Below are 11,702 nucleotides of genomic sequence, written 5' to 3'. Positions count from 1 at the left end.
GATTAACTATGGACAATCATGCGATTAATCGCGATTAAATATTTTAATCGATTGACAGCCCTAGATAAAACCCATACACCAATATTAAAATCGCATTGGAATTAATACACAATAAACCAGTAATGTGGACCAGTGATTCAATTGATTGGATTTATATAGCGCAGGGGTTCCCAACCTTTTTTGGCTCGTGACCCTATTTTGACGTCGCAAAAATCTAGGGACCCACGACATTCAAATTCATCAAAATAAAAATAATGTTGTCACAATGTTGATTGAGGCTATGGTCCATTGATTCAAGCCTTTGCAGTATATAGTGACATTATGTAACGGACGTTCTGTCTGCCTATATAAAGTTTATGCCTGCCTAACATATAAAGAGCATCCCTGGCTGCATCTGAACTGTTCAGTATGACAGACAAAGACACACAGACAGGACACTGGAACGCCACTCAAAGTCGTCCCGACGTGTAAATTCGGGGGAAGAAATCTACCTTGACTTCACAGAGAATCAGTTGTCTGATGTCACCCAATAGCCTACATTACAGCGTTGTGCAGCTGGAACCATTACAGTCTGTTACAATAACATAATGGTCTCTGGTATACAGTCTGTTAGCATAACATAATGGTCTCTGGTATACAGTCTGTTACAATAACATAATGGTCTCTGGTATACAGTCTGTTACAATAACATAATGGTCTCTGGTATACAGTCTGTTACCATAACATAATGGTCTCTGGTATACAGTCTATTACCATAACATAATGGTCTCTGGTATACAGTCTGTTACAATAACATAATGGTCTCTGGTATACAGTCTGTTACCATAACATAATGGTCTCTGGTATACAGTCTATTACCATAACATAATGGTCTCTGGTATACAGTCTGTTAGCATAACATAATGGTCTCTGGTATACAGTCTGTTACAATAACATAATGGTCTCTGGTATACAGTCTGTTACCATAACATAATGGTCTCTGGTATACAGTCTGTTACCATAACATAATGGTCTCTGGTATACAGTCTGTTACAATAACATAATGGTCTCTGGTATACAGTCTGTTACCATAACATAATGGTCTCTGGTATACAGTCTGTTAGCATAACATAATGGTCTCTGGTATACAGTCTGTTACAATAACATAATGGTCTCTGGTATACAGTCTGTTACCATAACATAATGGTCTCTGGTATACAGTCTGTTACAATAACATAATGGTCTCTGGTATACAGTCTGTTACAATAACATAATGGTCTCTGGTATACAGTCTGTTACCATAACATAATGGTCTCTGGTATACAGTCTGTTACAATAACATAATGGTCTCTGGTATACAGTCTGTTACAATAACATAATGGTCTCTGGTATACAGTCTGTTACCATAACATAATGGTCTCTGGTATACAGTCTGTTACCATAACATAATGGTCTCTGATATACAGTCTGTTAGCATAACATAATGGTCTCTGGTATACAGTCTGTTAGCATAACATAATGGTCTCTGGTATACAGTCTGTTACAATAACATAATGGTCTCTGGTATACAGTCTGTTACAATAACATAATGGTCTCTGGTATACAGTCTGTTACCATAACATAATGGTCTCTGGTATACAGTCTGTTAGCATAACATAATGGTCTCTGGTATACAGTCTGTTACAATAACATAATGGTCTCTGGTATACAGTCTGTTACAATAACATAATGGTCTCTGGTATACAGTCTGTTAGCATAACATAATGGTCTCTGGTATACAGTCTGTTACCATAACATAATGGTCTCTGGTATACAGTCTGTTAGCATAACATAATGGTCTCTGGTATACAGTCTGTTACCATAACATAATGGTCTCTGGTATACAGTCTGTTACCATAACATAATGGTCTCTGGTATACAGTCTGTTACCATAACATAATGGTCTCTGGTATACAGTCTATTACCATAACATAATGGTCTCTGGTATACAGTCTGTTACAATAACATAATGGTCTCTGGTATACAGTCTGTTACCATAACATAATGGTCTCTGGTATACAGTCTATTACCATAACATAATGGTCTCTGGTATACAGTCTGTTACAATAACATAATGGTCTCTGGTATACAGTCTATTACCATAACATAATGGTCTCTGGTATACAGTCTATTACCATAACATAATGGTCTCTGGTATACAGTATGTTACCATAATAGTATACAGTCTGTTACAACAACATAATGGTCTCTGGTATACAGTCTGTTACAACAACATAATGGTCTCTGGTATACAGTCTGTTACCATAACATAATGGTCTCTGGTATACAGTCTGTTACCATAACATAATGGTCTCTGGTATACAGTCTGTTACCATAACATAATGGTCTCTGGTATACAGTCTGTTACCATAACATAATGGTCTCTGGTATACAGTCTGTTAGCATAACATAATGGTCTCTGGTATAAAGTCTGTTACCATAACATAATGGTCTCTGGTATACAGTCTGTTACAATAACATAATGGTCAGTGGTATACAGTCTGTTACAATAACATAATGGTCTCTGGTATACAGTCTGTTACCATAACATAATGGTCTCTGGTATACAGTCTGTTAGCATAACATAATGGTCTCTGGTATACAGTCTGTTACAATAACATAATGGTCTCTGGTATACAGTCTGTTACCATAACATAATGGTCTCTGGTATACAGTCTGTTACAATAACATAATGGTCTCTGGTATACAGTCTGTTACAATAACATAATGGTCTCTGGTATACAGTCTGTTACCATAACATAATGGTCTCTGGTATACAGTCTGTTACAATAACATAATGGTCTCTGGTATACAGTCTGTTACAATAACATAATGGTCTCTGGTATACAGTCTGTTACCATAACATAATGGTCTCTGGTATACAGTCTGTTACAATAACATAATGGTCTCTGGTATACAGTCTGTTACCATAACATAATGGTCTCTGGTATACAGTCTGTTAGCATAACATAATGGTCTCTGGTATACAGTCTATTACCATAACATAATGGTCTCTGGTATACAGTATGTTACCATAATAGTATACAGTCTGTTACAACAACATAATGGTCTCTCGTATACAGTCTGTTACAATAACATAATGGTCTCTGGTATACAGTCTGTTACAACAACATAATGGTCTCTGGTATACAGTCTATTACCATAACATAATGGTCTCTGGTATACAGTCTGTTACAATAACATAATGGTCTCTGATATACAGTCTGTTACAATAACATAATGGTCTCTGGTATACAGTATGTTACCATAACATAGTGGCCTCTGGTATACAGTATGTTACAATAACATAATGGTCTCTGCTATAGCCTACAGTCTGTTACAATAACATAATGGTCTCTGGTATACAGTACGTTACAATAACATAATGGTCTCTGCTATAGCCTACAGTCTATTACCATAACATAATGGTCTCTCGTATACAGTCTGTTACAATAACATAATGGTCTCTGATATACAGTCTGTTACAATAACATAATGGTCTCTGGTATACAGTATGTTACCATAACATAGTGGTCTCTGGTATACAGTCTGTTACAATAACATAATGGTCTCTGGTATACAGTCTGTTACAATAACATAATGGTCTCTGGTATACAGTCTGTTACAATAACATAATGGTCTCTGGTATACAGTCGGTTACAATAACATAATGGTCTCTGGTATACAGTCTGTTACAATAACATAATGGTCTCTGCTATAGCCTACAGTCTGTTACAATAACATAATGGTCTCTGGTATACAGTCTGTTACCATAACATAATGGTCTCTGGTATACAGTCTGTTACAATAACATAATGGTCAGTGGCATACAGTCTGTTACCATAACATAATGGTCAGTGGTATACAGTCTGTTACCATAACATAATGGTCAGTGGTATACAGTCTGTTACCATAACATAATGGTCTCTGGTATACAGTCTGTTACAATAACATAATGGTCTCTGGTATACAGTCTGTTCCCATAATAGTATACAGTCTGTTACAACAACATAATGGTCTCTGGTATACAGTCTGTTACAACAACATAATGGTCAGTGGTATACAGTCTGTTACAATAACATAATGGTCTCTGGTATACAGTCTGTTACAACAACATAATGGTCAGTGGTATACAGTCTGTTACAATAACATAATGGTCTCTGGTATACAGTCTGTTACAATAACATAATGGTCTCTGGTATACAGTCTGTTACAACAACATAATGGTCAGTGGTATACAGTCTGTTACAATAACATAATGGTCTCTGGTATACAGTCTGTTACCATAACATAATGGTCTCTGGTATACAGTCTGTTACAACAACATAATGGTCTCTGGTATACAGTCTGTTACAATAACATAATGGTCTCTGGTATACAGTCTGTTACAATAACATAATGGTCTCTGGTATACAGTCTGTTACAATAACATAATGGTCTCTGGTATACAGTCTGTTACAATAACATAGCGTGGTTTAGATCACCTGGCACCTGCAATTTGTCACGATGCTGTTGCTTCAGACTCAGTTATGCATCCCGGTCAGTCTAGAATCAGTGTTGCCAGGAGGGACATCTCAAATTGTCATACCAGAGTGCCACTGTGCCTCCTGTTCTGTAAAGAGATGCAGAAATGCCTTCACATCAATATCGCCTCCCTTTCAAGCTAACAAAGTATCAATATTTTCCCCAAAGATTTATATTTTCATGTCGGCAAATGGTCAAAATAAAGGCAGAAATGCTTCCTGTGAGTAGTCTCGGCTCCCAGACGTTTGGTGAGCTGCGCCACCAAACGTCTGGGAATTTCACTGTCAGAAACTGTGTCGCCGAGCCCGGCGAGAACCGCCGGCAGCAGACACGCCTACATTTATTATTAGAATTTTATTTGGTAGCGGCAATGCCATTTATCATAGTCCTAACACAGAGCATGAAGCTGATATGCTCCAAACAAAATTTATAGCTGTGGTTTATTTTACAATAATTTTTCCTACCCGGAAGTGGTCCGCTTGCTACTGTGAAGTCATCAGCAGGCTCTGTAACGTTAGCCTCGGGAGTCGGGCTTATTGCTGGGGGAAAGACCTCTAGCCGCCGGGGCCGGATGAAACACGTCCTATTAACAGGTTATGTTTGTTTCTAAGTGATTAATATGTTTCTCCGCAAATGCGACGATGTTTTGCGAGACACCGGTTCTGCATGAGAACTGCCCCCAGAAAGCAGGCCCGCCCACAGCACTCATGATTGGTTCTCCGATGCAAGGCTTCCAACAGCGCCACCTAACGTTATGCAAAGATTTAAATAGTAATATTCTCAGTCTTACAGGAGTGAAACGGATTAAGACTGAGGGCTGAGTCTATCCTGTGAGTATTTATTCAGATACACACTCTAAAATATGATTTGCTAGAAATCACCATCTCATTAAGATGTTTTCATTCCAGCAAATGATAATATTAAAGTCACATCTTGAACCGACGTCGATTGGATACGATAACATCGACACAGATCGAGGAAATGTTTGCTGAGTAATAGTGCATAACGTTAGAAAGTGATGCGTAGAAGATGAAAATGTCAACATCAACACAAACCAGCTGCTTAACACAACAGTATTAACAGTAACAACATTTATAAAGGTTACAACATTAACTATGTCAATATTAACAGTAAACATCATTTATAAAGCTTACAACATTAACTATGTCAAAACAACACAAACCAGCTGCTTAACATAACAGTATTAACAGCAGTGTTGGGGTTACTGTAATCACATTACTTTTGTCAGTAACGAGTAGTGTAAGGCACTACTGTAGCTAAGTTCAGTAATCTAATCACATTACAGTTACTAATCAAACTCATTACTTGCGTACTAGCAAGATAAGTATAGAGAGAAAAGATCTCCGTTTTAATAGCAGATCCTGTGTCCCATCAGACAGGTCACTTAACTGCACAGCAGAATCACCCATGGTGCCAATATTTCAACTTTGTATTAGCATGCAGAACAGCACTATTAGTCGACACATAACTTATCAGATAACTAGGGGTGCTCCAAAAAAATCGATTCTGAAAGGATCGCGATTCTTAATGCCACGATTCCTGGATCGATTCCAAACTCCCAAGAATCGATTCTTAAAATCGTAAAAAAAAAAAAAAAAAATTACAATGCACCTGAACGCAACATGCAAGATACCGGCTGAATAAGTGTCGAAATGTTCATGTTATTTGTGTACTGTACTGCCATGGTGCCACCACCTCTTGCACTTAAGAACTCTGGTTAATGTATTCCCCCCAAAATCTATAAATCCTTCTCAAAGTCTACAGATCCCCCCCAGCCTACAAATCCATCTTATCCTATCCTATCTTATCTTATCCATCTTATATAAGGGGGAATTCCCCCCTAGTTTGCAAAATGAATTTAGGCCCTGACTGTAATACAGAAGTTGAATTTGAAGTTCAGCATTAATACACTTGTCATTTTTTGTCTTATATTTACCTTTGTGTGTTATTGCAATATAAAACTACATAATTGAGAATCGATTCTAGATTCTGGAATCGAGAATTGTTGGAATCGAGAATCGTTGGAATCGAGAATCGATTCTGGAATCGGATCGTGACCCCAGGAATCGGAATCGGATCGGATCGTGGCTTAGCCGGATCGGAGCACCCCTACAGATAACTAACATCATGCATATAGAACAAGAAATCATTTTAACCTCCAAAACACATTGACAAACAAACAATTGACACAAAAACACAGTTCCCCAGGGCATGCTGGGAACTCCGTCCACTTTCCTCTTCCACAGGTTAAATTTCCCAGAAGGCTTTGCATAACTTTTTACACTCGGTTTTACAATTAAATCAGGCTAAAAAGTGTTAGATAGAAATAATAATATGTATTTTAACACAACATGCAATTCTGGCATATCTCAATATTGGACAAAATAAAATGAAATGTAAAAGTAAACCATAAGAGAAAGCCACATACAGCGATGGGGTCTGTAAAATACCCCTCGCAAATAGAACGTCTGATAGTGAAGTGGGCGTGTTGTACCCCTGTAAAGGGGAGAATAATCACGTGAGTGATGAGAGTGTGTTTCCTCTGTGACAGCGTTTTACTGAATCAAACATCATAAACATATACACATTTTACAAATATACATTCAACAAATTAGCTGCAATAGCAGTATCATGTTCAAGTTACAGCTTGTATTTATCAGAGACATAATTCCCATTTTTCCCCACTGTTACTGGTACATAAAATGTGCATAAATGTGGTAAATAAACTCTCAGAAAACGTACAAAAGTCACAAAATAACAATAAACAAACTAGTGTGGAAAATGCATTTACACAGCTGCATAAAATTAACCAAATAAACAAATACCATCAACTGTGCAAAATAGCCTATTTACTCCTGTGCATGCGTGAATCCGCCACAGGGCGGCAGCACTGGGCTGAACACAGGTTGAACTCTGTAAACCAGCAGGGCCTGAAACTCGACAAACGTTATTTTAACTCAGTCAAAACGTCACGTGCACCATCTCTTTACACTCAAAACATGTTCTGAACAGAGTACAACCGCTTAGCAGTGTGAAAGAGCGACAACATACCTGTAAAGGAGAGAATAATCACGAGAGTGATGAGAGTGTGTTTCCTCTGTGACAGCGTTTTACTGAATGAGGAAATAGACCCCTTCTCCTAGATATGTGGGCGGAGACAAAAGCAATCGATCTCAAGCTAGTTGATTAAGGGTACATTGATCACTGAATAATAATCTTTTTAGCTTAACTTTTAACAGATAAATGATGAAATAAACAAATGAATTGAACGCCTTTTAGCATTTTTACCCCTGATAACAGGATATGAATTCTTACTGTTTTTAACCATTTTGACATCTTATAGTTTTTTTATGACGATATGATCTTTTAAAACTTTATCACAGTATTTGAATCTTATTACAGATCATGCATTTACTGTTTTTAAAACGTCTAACAGTCCATTAGTGATTAGTGTATTACTATGTATTCCTTTCAACGTGTCACAGGCGCAATGCGGTATGCTGAGTAATAATCTGCCAGCAATCTGAGTAATAATTGCATTGCAAGCGTCGTCTTCTACAACAACTTTTTGTTGCGCGGAAGGACAAGACATCAAACCTCTCAAAGCATCTGCAGTGGAAACATGCTAACACAAAGCTGGTTGCAGAGCCAAGCTGAGTCGCCCGCCTCGACCCCAAGCAAGCAGCAAAAGCTTGCTTTTCACCAGGTAACACCAACATCAGAGATGGACAGGCTTGTTGCCTCCTCCTACATGGTAGAGGAAATGTTGCCAGTTTCAACAGTAGAATGAAATCGCCATTTTTCAGAAACATATTGAGCAAAATACAGATGGCAGGGAATGGACAGCCACCATCAGACAGGAAAATATTTGCAACCTACCTTATTACGACATAGATTTGTGCTAATATATGGGCATATATGTAAGGTTTAATGTTGTATTGTTAACTGGCAAATTACGTGACAATCTGAGGTGTAGTGCTATCTGGAGAAGTGGGGGAACGCACCTATGGGGAACACCCCCCCCCCTGTCTGTTGAAACAATTCTTGTTGAAGATGAACTTTTGCTTCCAGACCACAAAAGCAGTTGCCCCACTTACCCATGCACTGCGCTCTGTAGATATCTGCAGCACTATATCAGCAAGTTGCAGGCAGCATCCAGACCACAACCATCGCTACTGCAGTCAATAACATGCCATCTTCTCCTTCCCTAAAGCTTTTCTTACCATAATTGGACAGAAGAATTAGTCAGTGGAAACAAAAGTTATGGTTATAGTTAGTTTGTGTGTGTGTGTGTAAATGGCCTAAAATTTGGTAAATGGCAAATGGCCTGCATTTATTTTCGACTCAACCTATGAGTTTATTCCTCATGTAGTATGCTGCTGTTTTTTGTAAAAGAAAAAGAAAAAGGGGAGAGGGAGAAAAAAGGCACATTTGTATTCTAACAAGGGCAAAGGTTCCCTATCAAGGCTCTGAAATGTGAGTGATCCATGCCCCCCAGCAGGTTTCATACTCCCCCAAGATGTTTTGGCTGGAAAGGGGAAGCCCACAGTAGCGACTTGTTTGCCATTTTTGTTAATGATCTAGCCCTAAGATCTCTGCAGAATTTCTCATTTGGAACCCTGCATCTGGAATATACAGATACTTATAAATACTTGGGCTTTACTCTGGATGAATTTATGCCCTATGATTCTGGGATTGGAATACTATCAGACTCTGCAGGGAGAGCTGTAGGGGCAATAATAGGTAAAGTGAAATTTTGTAAAGACATTTGCTATTCCACATACTCACAGCTCTATGGAGCATGTGTTTGTCCTATTTTTTGTTACAGTATGTAGCTGGAGTATGGGGTTGCAAGGATGCCAAAAAAGTAAATTCCATCCAGAATAGAGCCATAAGATGCTTCCTTGGGGTACATGCATTTGCCCCTACTCTTGCCATACAGGGTGATATGGGTTGGGAACCGGTGGAGATTAGACTAAAGGGAGAAATGATACGGCTGTGGAACCGCATCATTAATATGCCATAGAGTATCTTAACAAAAAATGTCTTCAATTGGGACAAGGCTCACAGTCACCCCTGGATAAAGGAATTTGTTCTACTCTTAGAGAGGCAGACCTGGCATGTATTTTTCACAACATGCCATGCTGTAACGTTAATATGTTGAAACAAAAATGTTCTCTTAATTATAGAGAGAAATGGGCAAACGACATATGGTCTAAACCTAAGCTTAGATCATATGTTCAGATGAAGCAGTATTTAGGTCCTGAGCCCTATATGTTACTTCGTCTCTCACCAGAAACCAGAGCTCCTTACACTATGTGCTCAAATGAGAATTGGTATTCTGCCTCTTGCCATTGAAGTAGGGCGGTTCACAGCTATACCAGAAGAGAACAGCATATGCAATGTCTGCTAAAGGATGTTGAAAATTAGTTTCATTTCATGTTTTATTATGCTCTGTATGATGATTTGAGGATGTCCTTATATTTGATGAAATGCAAAATCAAAAACCTGAGCTCTTCTGGGCAGATGATGGCCAGAAGTTGGAGTGGTTGTTTGTTTAACCCTAGAACACTAACGTGATTTAAAGTCACACCAATACTAACGTCGGGTGTATTTTACCCGATGCAATATACCCCATAAAACATACTTCTCATCAAAATACCTTAAAGTACAACAATACATGGCAAATAAATTCCGGACTATAAGCCGCGGCTTTTTTCCCGTTTTTTGGCCTTTTTTGCCCCCTGCGGCTTATATAACGGTGCGTCTTATCTATGGATTTTTCCAGCAAACGGCCACTCGGGAACCTCCAAAATCTATGGATGTTGGTATGAGGCAGAACGAGAGCAAGACAGACATTATGAGAGCGAGACCCTGATTGGATGATGTTGCAAAAAATGTGCCTCGCGACCTGATTGGAGCACTGTGCCACTACTCTCTCTCAGCCACTACGGTAAAACACCCTCCCTCCCTCCTCCCTCGCTCCGGGGGGAAAAAGGCAGCGATTGAGCCTGTAAGACAGTCTGAATGAAATTGAATGTAACATTCCCAATTCTATGTATTACATTCTAAAAAACTAACAGCAACATTTTGGAAGGCTAAGCCACACAACTAGCTCGTTGTAATCTAACATCATGCTTCAAAAGATGGAGAACTGGCTGTGTTACGACGATGGCGGCGATTGAGCCTGAAAGCCATGTCTGAGACAGTAGCGAGACAGGAACAACAACAGCAGCAGCAGCAAAGGATCATGCACAAACCCGAGACGAAAGGGACTGTCCGTCAGGGCGCGGACGACTGTGTGTCAGCAACTCCCTCCCGACTACCAGGAGAAAATTACAAACTTCGGCGAATTCACACAAAGAAAGATCAAGGAATATTCCATCGGACCGGAGCAGATCATAAATATGGATGAAGTGCCTTTGACGTTCGACCTGCCTCTCACTAGGACTGTTAACAAGAAAGGTGAATCGTCCATCACGTTGAGAACCACAGGTCACGAGAGAACGAATTTCACTTGTGTTCTTGGCTGCACAGCAGCTCCCGCCGATGGTGATTTTTAAGCATCTCACAATGTGTGATTTTGTCTGGGGATTAGTGACCTGACTTTTGTTTTGTTGAAATGTTAATAAATGGGAGCTTCCCCAAACAGCCATCTCTTTCCCGACAATCCCCTCTGTGCACGAAGCCTTACATATGGTAATTAAACATCAAAACACCCGCGGCTTATAGACCAGTGCGGCTTATAGAAGAAAAAAATAGTCACCTTTGAAGGTGCGGCTTATAGACCGGTGCGCCTTATAGTCCGGAATTTACGGTACTCTTCTTTTGTTTTTAAATGTGAAATATCACAAAAAACACAAAAAAGTTTATTATGGGGGACACTATAAAAAATATGTAAAATTCGGGGAAAATGAGGTAATCGTTATAAAAAATCCCCCCCCCCCCCAAAAAAAAAACAGGAGCTCCCAACTTCTCCTTCGGTCCACCCATTCATGGGACTTGTGTGGTGAAAAAAAAAAAAAAGTCACCACAATACCATTAACCCTAACCCGAAGATATTTTACCCTCTATCACTAACGTCGGGTGAAAATCACCCGAACACGTAGCCGGTAGAAAAAACCATGAATGGGAGCAGG

This window comes from Poromitra crassiceps (assembly GCF_964638095.1).
Source record: "Poromitra crassiceps genome assembly, contig: HAP1_SCAFFOLD_132, whole genome shotgun sequence".
In the NCBI taxonomy this organism is placed as follows: domain Eukaryota; kingdom Metazoa; phylum Chordata; class Actinopteri; order Beryciformes; family Melamphaidae; genus Poromitra; species Poromitra crassiceps.
The sequence above is the reverse complement of the archived record's forward strand: the minus strand, read 5'-3'. Positions refer to the sequence as shown.